This window comes from Lichenostomus cassidix, chromosome 6, assembly GCF_008360975.1.
Source record: "Lichenostomus cassidix isolate B80296 chromosome 6, HeHo_3.0, whole genome shotgun sequence".
NCBI lineage: Eukaryota > Metazoa > Chordata > Aves > Passeriformes > Meliphagidae > Lichenostomus > Lichenostomus cassidix.
Window position 1 is genome coordinate 33,877,706 of NC_139487.1, and position 18,522 is coordinate 33,896,227.

Consider the following 18,522-nt stretch of genomic DNA (forward strand, 5'->3'; position numbering starts at 1 on the left):
ACATGGGAATGTCTCTTACTGGCACCTCTTTCCCACCAGTTTTAAATGCCCTTAAAAACCATCCTGTCCTGGTTTTGGCTGAGATGGAGTCAAACCACAGCACAAACTTCTGTTTCTCTGTCTCACTCCTCTCCTTGGAAACCCCAATAACCTCTAATTTTATAATGGAGTGACACTACAGCCAAGGCAATGCTGTGATCGATAGTGCAAACAACATTTTGTTCCTTATGGCATTGTTTTAGTGCAGAGAATGGAGACCCTGGTGAAAATAAGGAAAATTTGTGGCTGGAGAAATCCAGCTCCAGGGTTAGGTGGGGAGACAAATGCAATAAGAAACAAGCACTGCACTCAAATGCAATTTTTAATGTGCCAGAACCACGGCTTTGAGGGGGGAAAGAACAGCAGTGCAGCTACTGCACCAAATTTATAAAAATAATCCAAATTTCTGAAGAATAAAGTCATTATTGTTGTAACAAAGGACAGCCTTGCCCTTAATCTTCCTTGAAGATTTATGACACACTTTTGCCAGCAACTTCCCTCTTGCATCAAGCCCCCATCAGGATGTTTATCAGGAAGCATTTATTTAATAACATGAGGTTCTAAATAGGTTCCTTCAATGTCAGTGTTTTACCCATGGTGTGGGACAGCTGGAACACAACAGATCCAAACATTTTCTTGGTAACATGCAACTGCAGAGCTGGGATGCAGTTGCACCTTATGTAATGCAGTGGCATTGTTTATATTGGCCACTTACAAGTTGACTTTGATTTATTTATATTTTCCATCTGTAGGTTCTGGCTCCCTGTCCAAATCTCCCCCTTTCCATTGTGTTCTAATGGATATCTGTTCTCTGGGAACATCTTCTCCTTTAGGGCCCCATTTAATGTAACAGTTTTAACAGTTTTCCATCTTATTGCATGTACATAGTTTGTTTTTTAAAGTCCACAAAATATTGCAGTTTCCTTCCACTGTAAAAGGAAAAAATAAACAAATTCGAAATTATTTTCAAGGCCTGATGAGCTTTTCACTTGTAAGAATGGGACCACTGGGTTTGCAATGAGGAATAATCAACAGTGGCATTGCTGGATAACAGCAAATACCCCAAACAGATCCCTCAGGTTTGCTTCCTTCAGAGCATGGGGACACCAAAAACTGTGAGCTCCTGAGGACTGCAGGTGGGGGCTGCACTCAGAAATCTCACCCCTTCCCCAGAACCCTACTTGGAAACTCTGAGTTTTTGTCCCAGCTGGGTTTGGAAAGCCCTTTTGGAATGCCACTTAACCCTCTGGTCTTTTCCCAATTTCCAATTTAGACACACTCAGGACACACTTTTGCCCACCAGCCTTTCTAGCTGGGGGATCAGGTTCTATTCCCTTGATGATATTTGAAACTTCAATGTATTTTTAAAAATTGAACATCTCTGTTTTGCAGGAAGGGAGGAAGGGACAGCCGGCCATGCCCCATCCTTCTCTTTGTGCTCTACCTTGATCTGATGACAACCAACCCAACCACAAATGTGTGAGAGAGCCTTGGACAACTGGACAAACCCTCCCCTGGTCCTGCTCACCAGGCACAGCCTGAAATCCCTTCCAGCAGTTTGGGATTTTTTAGGAGCTCCGTCACCAGGGGTTATCCCATTTTAATCCCCAGTTCAAATAAACCCTTCACAGGGGAATCCAAACAGGAGCAGCCCCTAAGGAAGGGCAGAGATATTCATCCCGTGGGAGAATTTCCCTGAACTTCCAGCCGACCCCAAAGGCTTGCAGCTCACTGGCTTCCTTAACAAAAAGTATTTCTATTTTTCAGGCCCTGCTGAGAAACTTCCAGAACTAAAGCTACCATGGCATAGGGTGCCCAGAGAAGCTGTGGCTGCCCCTGGATCCCTGGCAGTGTCCAAGGCCAGGTTGGACATTGGGGCTTGGAGCAGCCTGGGACAGTGGAAGGTGTCCCTGCCATGGCAGAGGTGGCACTGGATGGGCTTTGAGGTCCTCTCCAACCCACGCCATCTGGGGATGATTCCTTGATGATTCTCAGGGAAGCACTTTCTGTATTTCCCAGCTCTGTGTGGTGTGTGGCACTGCCCAGCTCAGGGCTCATCACCTGTGGCTGGGATTTTTTCCTTCTTTCCTTTGCATCCCCCTCTGGAGGGTTTCCCCTGCCCCTGCCTTGCCCAGCAGTGAATTCTGCCCCAATCCTGCTTCAGTTTTGCACAGTCAGCACTCAGCTCCACCGGCAGCACAGCACAGCCCGTGGCTGTCGCAGCTCATTTCTCAGCTGAGTATAAGAGGTTTGTGCAGATCCCTTGGAGACCATGCTGCTGTCATCCTCTCACTCAGGAAACTGCTCAGTTACTCCAACCGTCTGTTTCCTAGCTTTTGACCAAGTTTTTCACTGATTTGTACAGCATTCCTTTTCTTTCTCATCCTTTTGGCTTCAATCCCAAATCCTTGGAGGGTCAGACGCAGAGCACAGCACACTCAGGAGGAGCACACTCCTGTTTCACTGAGAAGGACCCATGTGGGCTTCATTTGCTCCTCTGAACCATCATTTTGGTATCACTCTGGGGGTGTCACTGTGCAGGTGGGGTTGTGCTAAGATTCCCCATCCCTGCAAGTGTCCAAGGCCAGCTTGGACAGGGCTTGGAGCAACCCAGGATAGTGGAAGGTGTCCTTGCCCATGGCAGGGGGGTTGGAACAAGAAGAGCTTTAAGGTCTTCCAACCCAGACCATCTGTGATTCAATGATAAAATTGCTCCTCTTTTTCCTCTTTCTCAGTAGTTTTAGGATTTTTCACCCAGAGGGAAGATTGCTGAGTGATCCCCCAGGCATGCTGGAGCTGCCCTTGGGAGGCTCTGTCTCCAGCTCTGTCCCCATGAGCAGCTGCAGTTCCCCCCCAAATTGAGGTTTCCTACCTCAAGGACCAGGACTGCTCACTTAGAGCCTGAGATCCACCCTGGCTCAGTTCCATTATCTGGTTTGTTGGGGATTTTTGGAGGGGAGGAGGCAGATGGGCTGGTTCCACCGAGATCAGTTCCAAAGCTGCTACAAGAACCTGCTTCCTGCTAGTCTGGCACCTTCCTCCTACTCCTCACAAGGTTGGCTTCACACCTGCAGCCAATTCAAACTTGGAATCAGGTGTAGAACTTGATATTTTCGACCTAAAATTTTATTTATTCAGTCTTTATAAGGTACCTAGGCTCTGAACTATTTTGAGTAAGTGGCAGCTCTTGGAGGAACAGGTGTCCTGGCAAATGCTGCAGTTGTGAAAGTTGTGAAAATCTGCAGTTCAGCTATGTTTTACAACCAAACACTTCTCCTAAAAAAAACCCCCAAAGTTGAACTTCCATACGCTGAAACTCTAGCTTTGTTTACAGCAGCCCCTCTGCTCTTTGTCCTATTTTATGATTATTAAATTTTACGCTGCTTTTGTTCTACTAATCCACAAAGTCAACAGAATTCTTTGGTGTAATTCTTGTGTCCTTCACAGCATTACAGGAGTTTCAAAACCTGCATCAAAGCCCTTGTGCCAAGGTCACTAAAGAAGAATTAGGCAGGGCTGGTCATTCCTGTCCCTCAGGAATGCTTCTGATCCCTCCCCTGCACCTGGAGCTCACCTCATCCTGTGCCTGTCCCCTCTTTCCCCAGCTCCTTATCTGCCTTAGCCAGCTCCTTATAATTCTTGGATTAATCTGCGCCATCTCCACTTTCAATAATAATTTCCTCTGGGAACTGCACTGAATAAAAGCTGCCTATAAATCCAGAGAGCTTAAGCCCCCTGCATTCTCTGTAGTGTCAGATGTTCCCTGGTTCAGCAAAAAGAACCATCCTGGTAGTCAGATAAAATCACCTGCAGAGCAGAATTTTTCCTTTTATCCCACTTTTCACTCAGGACCTCCTGGATTACTCTTTGTTCCAAACCTGAGCTAAGAAATCAGCTGATCCACATGCACTTCCCAGGATCTCTTTTTGCCCAGTATTCCCACATCAGAGTGCATTACTCCCAAATGGAAGTAAACACTAAAGGTTTTTGCCCGGGACCAAAGGTAACAATTGGAAAAGCGATGGATTCACTTTCAAAATCACACAGACTCAGCAACAAAAAATCCCAACAAAAAGGAGAATTGGAATTGCAGGATGATTTTCCAGCTTCCTCCTGAGACAGCAATATTAAACTGATGTGGATGTGGAAGGGGAATGGAAATTTTGCCCTGACAATTGCTTTGGCTAGAATTAGTTCCAGCCATTTGAGAACAACTGGTTCCTATTGCTCACCAAGTTTGGAATCTTTATCTGGATTTTTCCTTGGAAAGAAATGATTTTTTTTTCATTGCCACTCGAGTTCAGTGCCCAGAAAAAGGAACCTGCCACATCTCCTCCTCCTTCTCCTCCTCCTTCTCCCTTCTTACCACTCCATGTTCAAAATCCCAGCTGGAATTCCACAAGTGGAGACACGACCTGAAGGGAGCTAATCCTGGTGGTGAGATGTGCGTTCCCAACAAAGCCAGCCTCTTTTCCCTGTGGCCCAGAGGAGCTGCTGAGCCCATTTCCATCCTGTGATTCCAATCAACAAATCCTTGGTGCCACAGAGCGTGCAGCACCAGCATTCCTGAGGGACATGTTTTCCAGCCTTTCCCCACCACATTTTCGGCGTTGTTATTTCAAAGACATGACCTTCATGGTGGAAGCATAGTTCTCATTGTGTGTCTGTACAGACACCCTAAAACATTCCTGAATTTACCACCAGCAACCCAAAAGTTAAGGAATCCAAGGGAAAAAAAAATAATGTCATTTTCAGGAAGTGCAGTGAACAAATTGGCAAATTAAAACCATCCAGAGGTGAACTCAGCCTCAAGGCATACAGGTTATTAGAAATCATTGGAGAGAGCATTTTGGGAATCATTTTCAGCCAAAACATGCCCATATTAAAAAGGGAATTATCACAGTACCTTAACTGCACTTCTCAGCCATAGCTGTGGAGATTAGATGTTGATCAGCTGGAAAATATAAAATAGAAGATTAATGATATTGTTCATATCTTAATTACTGATTAAGAAGAGAAACTCATCTCATACATTTTCCTTTATTTAAATAGTTTTCGCTTCCCAAACAAGGAGAGAAGGGCAGAACACACAGCCTTCAATGTCTGCTATTTTATTCCTGATAAAGGCAGCTTCAAATAAGAAAAATAACAAGAAAACAGCGCCTGAGGTTTTCATTAAAGTAGTTTACATATTTTCATGAAGGCTGTCAACTCAGAAACCAGGCAGAAATTCATAACAAGTTTTATCCTTCTAAAATACCCATCCTAAAACACATCAGGCACTTATCTGTAATTTGTTTCGACTCAAATATATTCTCTGCCCTTCCCCAAGATGAAATATTGAACAGGAAAATCTCCGACTGCCTCTTTCCAGCTCTTTTTTGCTGTGTGCCTGTGAGTTATCCCAGAGATGGGGAACACAACTGAGGGGTATAGGAGGTAATTCCCAGCTTTGAAGTCTGCTGGAAATTCGGGGAAATATGTGGATGTTGTGTTGACTTCCATCAAAATATTCCATAAGGGGAAACAACCTGGTATTTTGTTAGCCTTTGGAATTTAACTGAGTGAAATGGGTAAAGCTTCGTTAACAAGACACCAGATGTGTGTGGGAGTGCATCTCTTTTCCCAGGTCTGCTTGACCAAATAATTCATCTCTTCTATATATAAATACATATATAAATACAAAAGAAAAAAAGAAGTACAACCAGACAGAAATAAGGAATAAGCAGCACGCAGGTTATTACAGCAGACATTTGTTTGTATTTCTGCAGACATCCAACAATTCTAATATATTTTTCAAGAGGAAGAAAAAATTGTTTCCAGCATAAAAACATACTGCTGAAATTTCCTCCTGAAAGAATTCCTGTTCTCTGCTCTGAACAGAGCTGGAGAGAAGGTTCCAAACAGGCTTCCAAGTCCATTCCAGTGCCTAAAGGGGCTCCAGGAGAGCTGGAGAGGGACTGGGGACAAGGGCTGGAGGGACACGACCCAGGGAATGGCTTCCCACTGCCAGAGGGCAGGGATGGATGGGATATTGGGAAGGAATTGTTCCCTGGCAGGGTGGGCAGAGAAGCTGTGGCTGCCCCTGGATCCCTGGCAGTGTCCAAGGCCAGGTTGGACACTGGGGCTTGGAGCAGCCTGGGACAGTGGAAGGTGTCCCTGCCATGGCAGGGGATGGAATGGAAGGTCTTTAAGGTCCTTCCAAAATTCAGGATGGGAGGAAAACTGCTCTGGGCTGTGCGAAACACAGGCATGTTCTGCCAGCAGCATGATCACCCCTGGTTTCCACATCCCACCAAAAGATTTCCACATTCCACCCCCAAAAATCCACAACACTACGGCTGCAATGGCTTTGCCCAGAGAATTCCCAGTGCCTCAGGCATGAAGGAAAGGGACAAAATGAATTGCACTGCCATGAGAACAGAGTTTCCTCCTTGCTTTCCTCGGAGATGAATGCCCATTGTCAGCAGCTTTTATGATAAATGATCGTCATTGTGCGCGTTGGTAATGAAGATGCATCGTGCTGTGTGTTGTTCACACACGGCAGAACACTTCTCCTCTAATCACCAAGGGCTTCGACTGCTGCAGATTGTTTTGCAGGGAAAAGAAAAAATAGGCTGTTTGGATGGGAATTGGTTTGGATTTTAATGTTGTAACAAGAACCAGAGGGTTCAATTCCGAGTTTCCCTAGAAGGTGGCAACAGAGCCATGAGCTGTGGCTGTTCCATCAGCCTGGGCTTTGGAGTGAGAGGAGCAGGTGAAAGCAGGGGTTGTTTCCTCTAAAAGGCACCTTATTCACATGCACAAAATTCCATTCATGTGAAATTGACCCAAAATTCAGAGGAAATGTTGGTAGAACTGTTTTAGGATGCTGTGCTCACTACTTGCCTATTCCACGCTGGAACTGAAGAAAAACTGAATTTCAAAAACTGATAAAACAACTCCCACTGTTCAGTCTGAAGCAGTCTTTGGGTGCATTCCTAAGATTCTCATTTTTGAGGGCAGCCGTCTCCTTCTAAAGGGCCATGGAAATGATTAAGGGGATGGAAAACTTGGAGAGCTGTTGGTGTTCACCTGGAGAAGAGAAGGCTCCAGAGAGACCTCCAAGTCCATTCCAGTGCCTAAAGGGCAAAGATGGTGTAAACCAGTGAAGAGCTGGTATTATCTCAGTGTTATCTCAGCTAAGGAAAGCAAATTCCTATTTCTCATGAAGCCAGAATCCTAAATCTCTCCTACAGCTTTGAAAATTACTCCCTTCATTTCAATTAAGCCAATGTTACCTGTAATGATCCTTACAGTGTGCACATTTCCCTCTATCACACCCTGGCAAACTTCATCTCTCTCAGTGGCTGATCTGGAATCTCAGTGCAGAATTTTAGAAATTTTTATCCCTATCTCACGAAATTAAAGAATACTGATCAGCTCCTGAAATATTCACAGAATCTGCTTTCTGCAGAGACCAAAACTCCTTTTTTTGCTGCTTACAAAGCAACTTCATGAACCAAAATGGGCTGGGGTGGGGGCAGCAGAATTCTTTGCTTTCAACATTTTTTCTCCTCAACTGCAGCAAGGAACAGGGTTCAATTTTGCCTGAAAAGTGTGTTCAAAGTTTTCACCAAAAAAATACAAATGCAACTATATCCTTCAGAACGAATACAACTCATCTGCCCCAGGTTTGAGTTACAAATTATTCACTGGTAAAACAAAGTACAGGTGTTGTTTCTAGAATCTCTTGGAAAACATCTTCCAAAAAGTCTCCATCAAATCCCACAAATATTTAAAGGGTACTTCCCCAGCATTTTTATTAAAAGTTTTCTTGTCAAATGGGAGCCATGAAAATCTGATTTACCGCCAACTTTCTTGTGGAAAATAAACCCAGTCATGTTTTTCTTGGCAATGGAAAGTAAGCCTGAGTCAAAGTAAGATTTGTTTTAGCATTATTTCATGTTTTCTGAATACATTTCATATATATTTATGTCTGCCTCTGTTTCTACTGCACGGAAATGCTGCTCTAGCCCAGCTGGTGGAACTTGCTTGGCTGCACACAGGGGCAGCGTTTGGATTCCAAAATAAAAATCCAAGTTCTCCTTTTTTTCTTCCTGTGCTCTGTGCCACACAAACTCACAACTGCATCAGAAGTGTATTTAAAGAATTTACTGCTCATGATAAAATGAGACCTCCAAAGTAGTTTTAAAAAGTTTTAGCGTTTTTCTTAAGCGCAGGTTGCTCAGATTTCCTCAGTGCCTTGGAAAAAGGTTTGGATTTAGAATGTCTTAAAAGCAAAAACGAAATGGGTCCTACAACAAGGATCATCCCAATGATGATGTTTGATGTGAGGAGAAATGTAAAAAATACTTTTTCCCTGGCTAGTTCAGGCTGCAATGGCTTTAGCTGTCTCAATGCTGACTTCTGTCTAAAAGCAGAAAACACTGTGCCACCACTGGAATGCCCTTATCCATCAGGAAGCTGGAGAGAAAGCCATGGAGAGGCAGAACTCCTGGATCTGTCCTCAGCAGCTCTGCCAAGCACCAAGATGGCAGTGCCCACGAGTGTCCCAGCCCACGGCCAGCTGCTGCTCACTCCCTTCTGGCCAGGCTCCCACTTCCCACAGACCACGCAGAGCTCCAAGATCTGTTCCCATCACAGCCAGATGAGGGGTTAATTTGGCAGAAAACCCCTGGGAGCTCCACATTTGTGGATTTGGGGAGGTGGGAAGGCAGGGACAGTGGTGGGGAGCAGCATGTTGGTCTTCACAGGCAGGGAGAAACTGGGAACAGCCTTTCCACGCTGGAAAGATGGGACACCTACTCCCAGATGTGCATTTTCAGTTCTAATGTGCAGGGGAGTTTGGGGGAAACCGACAGCAAGAGGCACCAAATGCAAAACCCACAGGGGCCAGGAAAGGATTTGGGATTTATCTGGGCAAACACGGAGCTGCAGCTGCTCCCAGAACACAAACACAATGTTGGGGTTTCAGCCACAAGCTGGGCTCAACCAGCACCTGCATGTTCCCAGACACTCACTGGAACTCCAGGCATTCCCACAGGCCAGAAGGAGTTTTTGAACAGGGCTGGCATGGACCTGCACAATGTAATTTCACTGTGCTTCTGAAACAAAGGGATGCTCTTCCACATTTTTCACACTCACCCCTGTCCTCCTGCAGTCTCCCTCCTACTCTCCAGCTCAATAAGGTTCAGGAATGTCTGAACAGCACAGGGAGGTGTAAAGGCTCCCACAGTCTTTCTTCCCCCAGTCTGTGTAATATTTTCTGTGTTATATTTTCTGTGTAATATTTATGTAAGCCCATTTAAGGCTGTGCTTGGCTTGGTTAATATTTTTCCCACTTGCATGGAACTATTCAAGGAAACCTTCAGCAATGTGCAGATTTATGGCTCCAGACACACACATTCCCAGCTATTTTTCCTGCATCAGGAGTCTCCTCCCTGGGGATATTCCAGAGCTGTGTGGACACAATCCTGTGTCAGCTGCCTGCTGGTTTAGACATTGGGGCTTCAATTCGTTCCCACACCAGATCTATTTTGCATCATTATTGCAGCGTTATTCAACAGCATGATCCAAGCATAATAATTTTAGCCTTTAAATTTGAATAACTTCCTGAGGAAAAACCACAGTCTATTTCTAGAGCTTCTGTTTGCGAGATAATAGGAAGAGTCGACTTAAATTTTCAGTAGGTGCCAAAACTCCATTAAAACTGGGAGGTATTTTGAGGAGTTTGTACATTGCCTCACACAGAATGAAATCCCAAGGCCTGAGTGGTATTTTACACCTTGGCAATCTTGCTGCTGGGGGTTCTCAGACACTGCTAAAATCTGCCTCAAGTTCTTTGGTCATAACCAGATTTGATCCCAAGTCTGGAGAAGTTCAGGACTATTTCTGTGTCTCCTGCACTTTGAGATCCTGGATTTTGTGTTTCCCCACTTAATTCACGACGACAAAGGAATACCTGTGGGATTTGCAGGGCTTGTGAACCAGCCACTCCAGCAAACCTTTTAAGCATGCAAAGAAGTTTCAGCCATTTCCTGACATTGCTGCAAATGAGAACTGAATTGGAGCTGTAGCATTAATACATAATATTCACATTAAAGCCCAGCAGCACAGGAGTTGTTGAGATTCATATTCCAGGGAGGAAAACAAGTGTCAGATCCAGAGGTGGGCTTGAAGGTGCCATTGAGTTTTAATTTTAGATTTTCCCCTGCATACTTTAAGTTGGGGTTCAGGGCATTTGCTTCAACATTACTAGATAATATCCAGCTTAAAAATACTCCCATGTTTCTTATCAAAGGAGTCTTTTGAATTGAAAAATCCTGACGAAAGCTCTTCTTGCCCCATTTCCATTTTTTGCAATTATTATATACATATTAATTGAAGCAAAGTCTTTAGGAAATGGTTCACATAAGCAGCTTTTAGCTGATGAATTATCCCTGTCATTTAAAAACATTTACATGGCTTGTTTATGTTACTTTGTTCATTTTATTGTAATTTAGTATTAATTAACAGCCCTATCTTTACAAGGTGTTTAATCAGTTACAACTCTTAATTACACCACAGCATTGCTTAATAAAACAACACACTATTTGGGATTAAGTTAAATTGGTTAAATTAATGTGTTCTCCTCTTTTGTGGGTAATTTATTGCACGATAAAAGCAAGTAGTGAAATTATTTTCATGGCGAGTAGCCTAAAAACTACTTCAAAAATCCTTTTTTACCTTAACTACAGGGAAAAACTGTCCCTACTATCCCTGCCCTCTGGCCCTGGGAAGCCATTCCCTGTGTCTGTCCCTCCAGGCCTTGTAAGGAGTCTCTCTCCACGTTTCTTGTTGCAACCCCTCCTGAGGCCTTTCCCAGCCCTCTTAGTCATGCACAGCCATCTCCTCTGTTGGGCATTGCTGAGCACTCACGGTGAATGAAATAAATCGTAATTACTTCAGATCATTTCTTCCTGCATCACCATCATTTCAAATTGTAACTCTGTCCTTGTTGAAATGCCTCCAGACCTTTCTGAAGCCTTTCTGTCTGCGACTCCCTGGTTCTAATCTGTGATATCTCACAACCCAGTGAAGAAAAATAAAAATTGAACGTGACAATTGTTGTTTAATGTTTGTCACAAGCTCGGGACAGACTGGAAAACAGCTCCCTGTGTGGCAGCAGGCGTGGGATACACTGGGCTCACACTCAGCCATGACCACCTTTCTGGATACTTCCCCCACATTATAATTCTGATGTTCACTTCTGAATTTTTAAAAGCACAACTGAATTGGAAACAAATTACAAATCTACTAAACCAATGATTTCTGCAAAAAAATATCCCTTGTCAGTCTTCTGGTACCTCTCCTGCACCCAGGGTCACAGATAACAGTTCAGACCGTGCTGGCCACTTCTGCAGATGCTTCAGGGTGAATGTCTTAGTCTGGTGACTTGAATAACAATCATCTCACTAATTATTGTTCTAACTTTATCTATTCCTCCTTGGACCTTTGCATTATCTCCTGAAATTAGTGAAGAAACTCTGGCTGTATTTCCAAGACTCCTCACACTGAGGGGAAGCATTTAATAAAATATTTATAAACCATACTATTCAATACTCAACCTTTGGAAAAGCAGTGCCATGCATTTTACACTTACCTGGGGGCAAAACTAAACTTCAAAAATGCCTTAAGATAAATATTTCACTAAACAGAGTGGGGAAACATTCACACTCCAAAGTCCCAAAGGTTGCTGCGTCTGACTCTGATTGTTTTATGATAAATGGATGGGTGTGTGTTCTGACAGACTGGCAGAGACAGAGCTCAAGTGCCCCAGTTTATGGAGGAAAGAGGAACTGTTGAGCTCTAAAGGCTCACAGAAGGTTTTTGAGGTGCCTGAGCTAATATGACTTCTCGGCAGCATCTCCCATATTTCAGAGGTGATAGGGTGATACCTTGGTGCTGATCCTCATTCCAGATTTTCCCTCTGCACCGGGTGTTTGCAGAGATAAAGTTTTACGCCAGAGCAGAAGCATCTCTGTATAATTTGTGCCTTTTCTCACTATGTGCTTGTGCACTTCCCAGGGCTTTGCTGCAGTGGTGCCTTAAGGGAATCCACACAGAAATTCTGGAAAGCAAAAGCCTTTTCAGAGCCTTCTGTAGTCGTTGATCACTCACCAAGCCAAGGTTGGGACTGGCTTTAACTGGAGGCCTCTAAACTGTGCAAACTCCTCACATCTCCAATCACACCCAGTTTTATACTGGAGGCTTAGAAGAGCTGATTTTTTCCCAGGACTGTCTGTCCTCTTAAACCTTCTGCTTCTGGGGTTTATTGTGTTTTCTGTAGAATGAGGAATCTATGAGATTTTGCTTCAAAAGCAAGGAGCATTCTTACTTGTAGCAAAAACGTGCTACAGCCTCAGTCTGGGCCAGGGGAGGCTCAGCTTGGACAGCAGCAGGAATTTCTGCATGGAAAGGGTGCTCAGGCCTTGGCAGGGGCTGCCCAGGGAGCTTTGCAGTCCCCATGCCTGCAGGTGTCCAAGGAAGGCCTGGAGGTGGCACTGAGTGCTCTGGGCTGGGGACAAGGTGGGCATCGGGCACAGCTTGGACTCCATGGGCTTTTCCAGCCTAAATAATTCAGTGAGAGGGCAAGAAGGACACCAAGGGATGTATTTCTATCAAACTGGCACCACCGTGCACTGGGGTTCTCCTGGAGGAAAGTCTAAGCTTCACATGTGCCTTTTTTTGCCAAATCTCCATCCATGGACTCAGAAACAGCCTTCAGTTTCCTGGCTGGTGATTTTCCATGGAGAGCATGTCCCATACTTCCCAGATGCTGGGGGTAAAATGCCTCCCCTGGGTCTGTTACTCTTCTAATATTCCCTTTATACCCAGCAGTTATAAAGGTTTGGTTTGATTTGGTTTGATTTGATTTGACTTGATGAACCCCCAGAACTCTCCATCCTGTGCTGAGCCCAAAGCACACAGCTCAGGGTGTAAGATGCTCCCACACCTTTCTTAGCCTCAAAAACCCTAACTCAAGCAAAGCCCAGGAAGGCAGCCAGGCTTTAAAGGGTGGGAAAGAAAAAGAGAAGCAAAGAAATCCAAGAAGGGAGTGAAGACAAAATACACAACAGATGAAGAGCACAGCAGAGGCTGGGGAGGAAGGCACCACACAGTAGGTGGTTTCCAAAGAATAGCCTGGCACTACCCTCACATGTGGCCACCCATGGCTGGATCACTCATCTCCCTCATGGCAATCATTTAGGAACATTTTAGGACTTGCCATCATCACCACCAGCGATTTAAATTTGGGATGTACAGCAGCACTCCCATAGAACTGTAGCTCTCCTGTCCCTTATTTAGTACAAAATTAGTCATTTCTTTGCTGTGACAATTCACTGGTGAAGGCAAATCTTAAAAATGAGCTTGCCAGTGTTTTGAGCTTCAAAAATCTGTCTCTGTAAAAGCCTGATGACGGTTCTGCATTTCATCACGTCACGGCTGCATATCACCAGAAAAATAAAAGTCACAGCTCAAGAAAGATAACAGGGTAATGTCTGGAAGGGCTCCTGGCTGTCAGGAGGAGCCCTCACGACTGAAAGGCAAGAGAAAATCTTTCCCTAATCTTTCCTTTCTGAAATTGCATCGTTGTGCTGAAGTACTCAGAGCTATCACAGGAGCACAGCCACCCACACACCCCGATGCACTCGACATGAGGCTCTGGCAAGGCACACAAAGCAAGGCTTCATTTCAAGGAGACATCCCAGAAAACCAGACCCAAACGGCCTTTGGGTATCCTTGCACCAAAGAAAAAAGGGGAAGAGGCCGGGAAACCTCTCACTCCTCAAACACACTGACCCCATTCAAAGAGGGGTTTTATTTATCCATTTGGGTTAAGACACAGCTACTAAAGGAGGGGACATCTTGGAGAGTCCTGCCTGGGACAGAGCTCCTGGCAGCATCAGAGGAGCCCCCACATCCAATGGGCAATGTTTAGAAAAAGAGGGAATTGATCTTGTTCTATCAGCTTTGAAAGTGCCTCTGTAGCAGCCAGAGAGCCTTTCAGGAAGGTTTCTGCAGGCTCTCCTGGCTGTGCTTTGATTGCTGTTGTAGCTGGGATATCCAGCTTTAGTACGAGGGGATTATCTGTTATCCCACCCTTTGGGAGCTCCTCCTGCTGGGACAAAGTCTTTTCTCTGCTTCATCTCTTAAACTTCACATCACTAACAAAAGCACAGTACATCCAGCATCACATCTCTTTGTCCTAATGCCCCTCAGCCCCTCAGGGGCTGAACAATCCCTGAGTGGTATTTAACATCACCAGATCTGATTCTTAACTCACTGATAAACTGAAATCTGATGGCATTTTGGGGTTCACAATCACAGTTGCTTCATGTCACACTGCTCATTAATGCTTTTCCTGCTGTATTTTATGGGAAGAAACAGAGTTGGAGGGATTAGATCACAGCCCTGGAAATAAAGGAAGATTCATTTTGCACTTCAGCATCAATTGATTCTGGTGCTGTCCACAAGGAATACCCTTGGCATCAACAGCACCGTTTAATCCCTTGCTGTCCTTTGGTCCATTCTCTCCTGGCTCAGACAAATCTCCACCACTTCATCCCAGGAGAGTGAATATCCTGCTGGTGCAGTGCCAGGAGTGTGTTTGAACAGGGATCACACAAAGCAGAGCTCTTTGGAGCACCAGGGTTTATGTTGGGCTCCGTGACCCCTCCAAGAGCTGGGGACACCTTCAAAGCCCAGGGCACAAAGCAGAAGTCAGGGCATTGCTCCTGGCAACTTCGGGGCATTGATCTTCACACAGGCAGCAGTTCCAAAGGGAGCAGAAAGGTCCTGAGCCCGCCAGTGGGATATGGATTTGGGGAGATATTTCTGCAGCCAAATGCTGCCATCACGGGTTTTAACAGAATTTAAAGACAAGGAGAACTGAAGACTTAAAGGTTGTAACATTGCATAATTAATTAGAGTGATACTGAATAAATCACTGAAAGGAAAAGTAACCCAAACTTCTCTCCTCTCCCATCAGTTCACTTGCTCATGGATTCACATCTGCAGACCAAGAGGGAAGGATATTCCCTATCCATGGGCCCTGACTAAAGAACGTGCTGCAGTGCAGAAATGCAAAGTAGAGAACTGGAGACGAAGAGCTAAACCAGTACTGGATGATGTAATATCTGCTCAATTATCTTCATGTGAACATGTCCAGCAGCTCCAGGAGAGGCTGAGGGAGCTGGGAAAGGAGCTCAGCCTGGAGCAAAGGAGGCTCAGGGGGACCTTGTGGCTCTGCACAACTCCTGCCAGGAGGGGACAGCCGGGGGGTCAGGCTGTGCTCCAGGGAACAGGGACAGGACAAGGGGACACGGCCTCAGGCTGGGCCAGGGAAGGCTCAGGCTGGACAGCAGCAGGAATTTCTGCATGGAAAGGGTGCTCAGGCCTTGGCAGGGGCTGCCCAGGGAGCTCTGCAGTCCCCATGCCTGGAGGTGTTGAAAAGGTAGGTGGATGTGGCACTTGGGGACATGGTTTAGGGGTGAACAGGGCGATGCTGGGTTTATGTTTGGATTTTATGACCTTTGAGGTTTTTTCCAGCCTTTAGGGTTCTGTGATTCTGTGTATCAGTTGGCCAAAAACCACAGAGCTCACCTGGTTACACAAAAGAAAAGGCAGCCTCCCAGCACTCCCATCTACCCACAAAATGCTCAAATCCAGCCACCCCAAAGGCACAAACTCAGCAATTCCTGCATGCACACCAGGAAAACTCCCACCCACAGAAATTCCTGGGAAAAGGGCAGGAAGACATCAGCTGCCTGCATAAAAATCCTGTCCTGCTGCACAAAATCCTCTCCAGACACATTCACCTCGCAGTCTCCTTTTGCTGTCATTTCCAGGGGTTCAAGAGACCAAAGTCTCCTCTTGCCAGCCCAGATGAACTGAAAACCACTCTTGGTACTGCTGACAGCTGAACGAGCATCTTGCCACATCTGCAGAGAGTCTGAGAATCAGAGAGACAGCCCTGTGTCACCCAGAGGCCACCCAGAAAGGAAGAACCACTGCCTGGAGGTCCTGGCAGCAGGAGGAGGGATGTGCTGGAGGATGTGGATCTTCTGCATTTCTGCCAAGCAGAGGATGCAGTTTTTTTCACTCAGGTCTCCATCCCTGCCCCTCCCAGGGGTTCTCTGTGGCACAGGGTGTGCTGCCCTCACCTCTGAGCAGGCCAGGAGGAGAGAACCCAGCCTGAAACACTGAATCACAGAAACACAAAGCGCCTGGGTCTGCCCACGCAGAATTCCAGGCTGGCGAGGAAGAGAAGAATCAGGGAAATTATCCATTCATAATTGTAATATCCATTACAAGACAAGGATCCTAATTACTGTGTTTTCCTGCTTCTCTGCTTGTGCTCTGCGGAGCTTTTTGCACAAAGGGAATGGGTTTGTTCCCAGGCAGTTGTTGGGCTCCTTTTCCATTTGCCACGTTTGCTTGACAGGCAGGGAAGCAGCTCAAAGTCCTTGGCATCAGAGGGCTGGTGGGCAGCCATCCCCATGCCAGAGGGGCAGATGGAGGCACCCAGCCAGCTCACAGCTCAGCTGTGCCACTTCAGAAAGGCTTTTCTTGAGGGTTCATAATCCCAGACTGATCCCCAACACCTGTGTGAGTCTCAGGAATGTCACAGTTTTGGTGGATATCCAATCTGAGTGTTGAATTCTTGGATCTTCCCTCAGGAGAATGATAAAAATTAATAATTTTGCCCTGCTAATCAGGCAGATAAACAACTTTCCCCATTATGTCCATGTAATGAGGCAGTTTTGAAGCTCTTGCTGCTGCCAACAACATCCTCAAAATACAAATGTGTTTGTAGAGGTCCTTGCCTTTCACCCCTATGAAGAGAAACCTGCCTCAATCTATGGCATGTGACAAAAAAGGTCTACAAGAAGCCCTTAGATAGATTTTCCCAGTCTTTCTGCCCATTTGTTACAGAATTACAGAATCCCTGAGGCTAGAAAAGCCCTCCCAGCCCATGGAGTCCCAGCTGTGCCTGATGCCTACCTTGTCCCCAGCCCAGAGCACTGAGTGCCACCTCCATGTCTTCCTTGGACACCTGCAGGCATGGGGACTGCATTACAGGATTTGTGATTACTTTTATAGTTGCTATGCTTGATATTGTCTAAATAAAATTCCATTTATTTTATAATTAGGAAATATAAGCAGGAAGCCATTCAGGAAAGGAAGTGGTAAGTCCCAGTGGATAAACAGATGAACAAAAGCAATTTTAAAAAGAAAACTATGAGTAAAATCTGAATTTTTCTTTAAATTGAAGAGTAAAGCCTGTGGAGGGATGGAGCACTTGTGCCATGAGGAAAGGCTGGGAGAGTTGGGATTATTCAGCCTGGGAAGAAGGAGATTCAGGGTGACCTCATTGTGGCCTTGCAGTGCCTGAGGGGCCAACAAGAAACATGGAGAGAGATTATTTCCAAGGGATGGAGGGACAGGACACAGGGAATGGCTTCCCATTGCCAGAGGGCAGGGATGGATGGAATATTGGGAAGGAATTGTTCCCTGGCAGGGTGGGCAGGCCCTGGCACAGGGTGCCCAGAGAAGCTGTGGCTGCCCCTGGATCCCTGGCAGTGTCCAAGGCCAGGTTGGACACTGGGGCTTGGAGCAGCCTGGGACAGTGGGAGGTGTCCCTGCCATGGCAGGGGTGGCACTGGATGGGATTTGAGGTCCTTCGAACCCAAACCACTCTGGGATTCCCTGACAAACCAAGCCAGAGTCAACTCAGAGGAGGAATCCCAAGGCTGCAGTTTCCTCTTCTTGGCTCTGACTGTATCTGCAGTCACAACATGCTCAGAATGAATGCTTTTTTTGTTAAATGTAGCAATTAGATGTTCAGCAAAGCATATTCCCATCCTAATTCGATTCCTTTCATGCATCCCCCTTTAACTGATCCCATTTGTGTGCAGCAGGATTTCTCTGCCATCCATGAGAAGTGTAATTTCTTCTCATGCCACATTTGGGGAAACCATTTTATGATCCAGCTGTTGGTACCCCATTACCTTCCAGTGAATCCTTTATGGCTAGCAAACATCATCTTCTCACTACTTAAAAGTTAAAAACTGTCTGCATAATATATCCACTATTTCATAGCCAGTATTTGATTTCCAGCATATAATATGCAGTATTTTTTCATATTTATCCCCTGAAAACCACACCCTCTGATCCCACCCCTGCCTAAATAAATCAATGGAGTTCCATGGCCCTCGTGCAGCCCCTTTCCCTCATGCTGAACGAAACAAACATGACATCAAATGCAGTGAAAAAATATTTCATCAGCTGAATCACAGAGTCTTCCCAGAAAAAAGGGGACTAGATATTGGTAACATAAATGTGGAATTTATATAAAATAAGGGAACAGGCTTTTCAGGACAAAATGCAGGAGAGCAGGAGAACATGAAAATTCACCCCTTTGCTAGCTCCACATCC

The 18,522-nt window shown here is 45.5% G+C and overlaps 1 protein-coding gene across 5 annotated transcripts in view; it reads right to left on the bottom strand.

The window, feature by feature from the left end:
• Positions 1–18,522, bottom strand: part of PCDH15 (protocadherin related 15) — a 497,507-nt gene that overhangs the window by 272,477 nt on the left and 206,508 nt on the right. For all 5 annotated transcript variants that reach the window (XM_085064475.1, XM_085064474.1, XM_085064476.1 and 2 more), the window contains exon 4: positions 4,946–4,993. The gene's annotated coding sequence lies outside the window, so the exon portion shown is untranslated. The remainder of the gene's footprint in view (positions 1–4,945; positions 4,994–18,522) is intronic.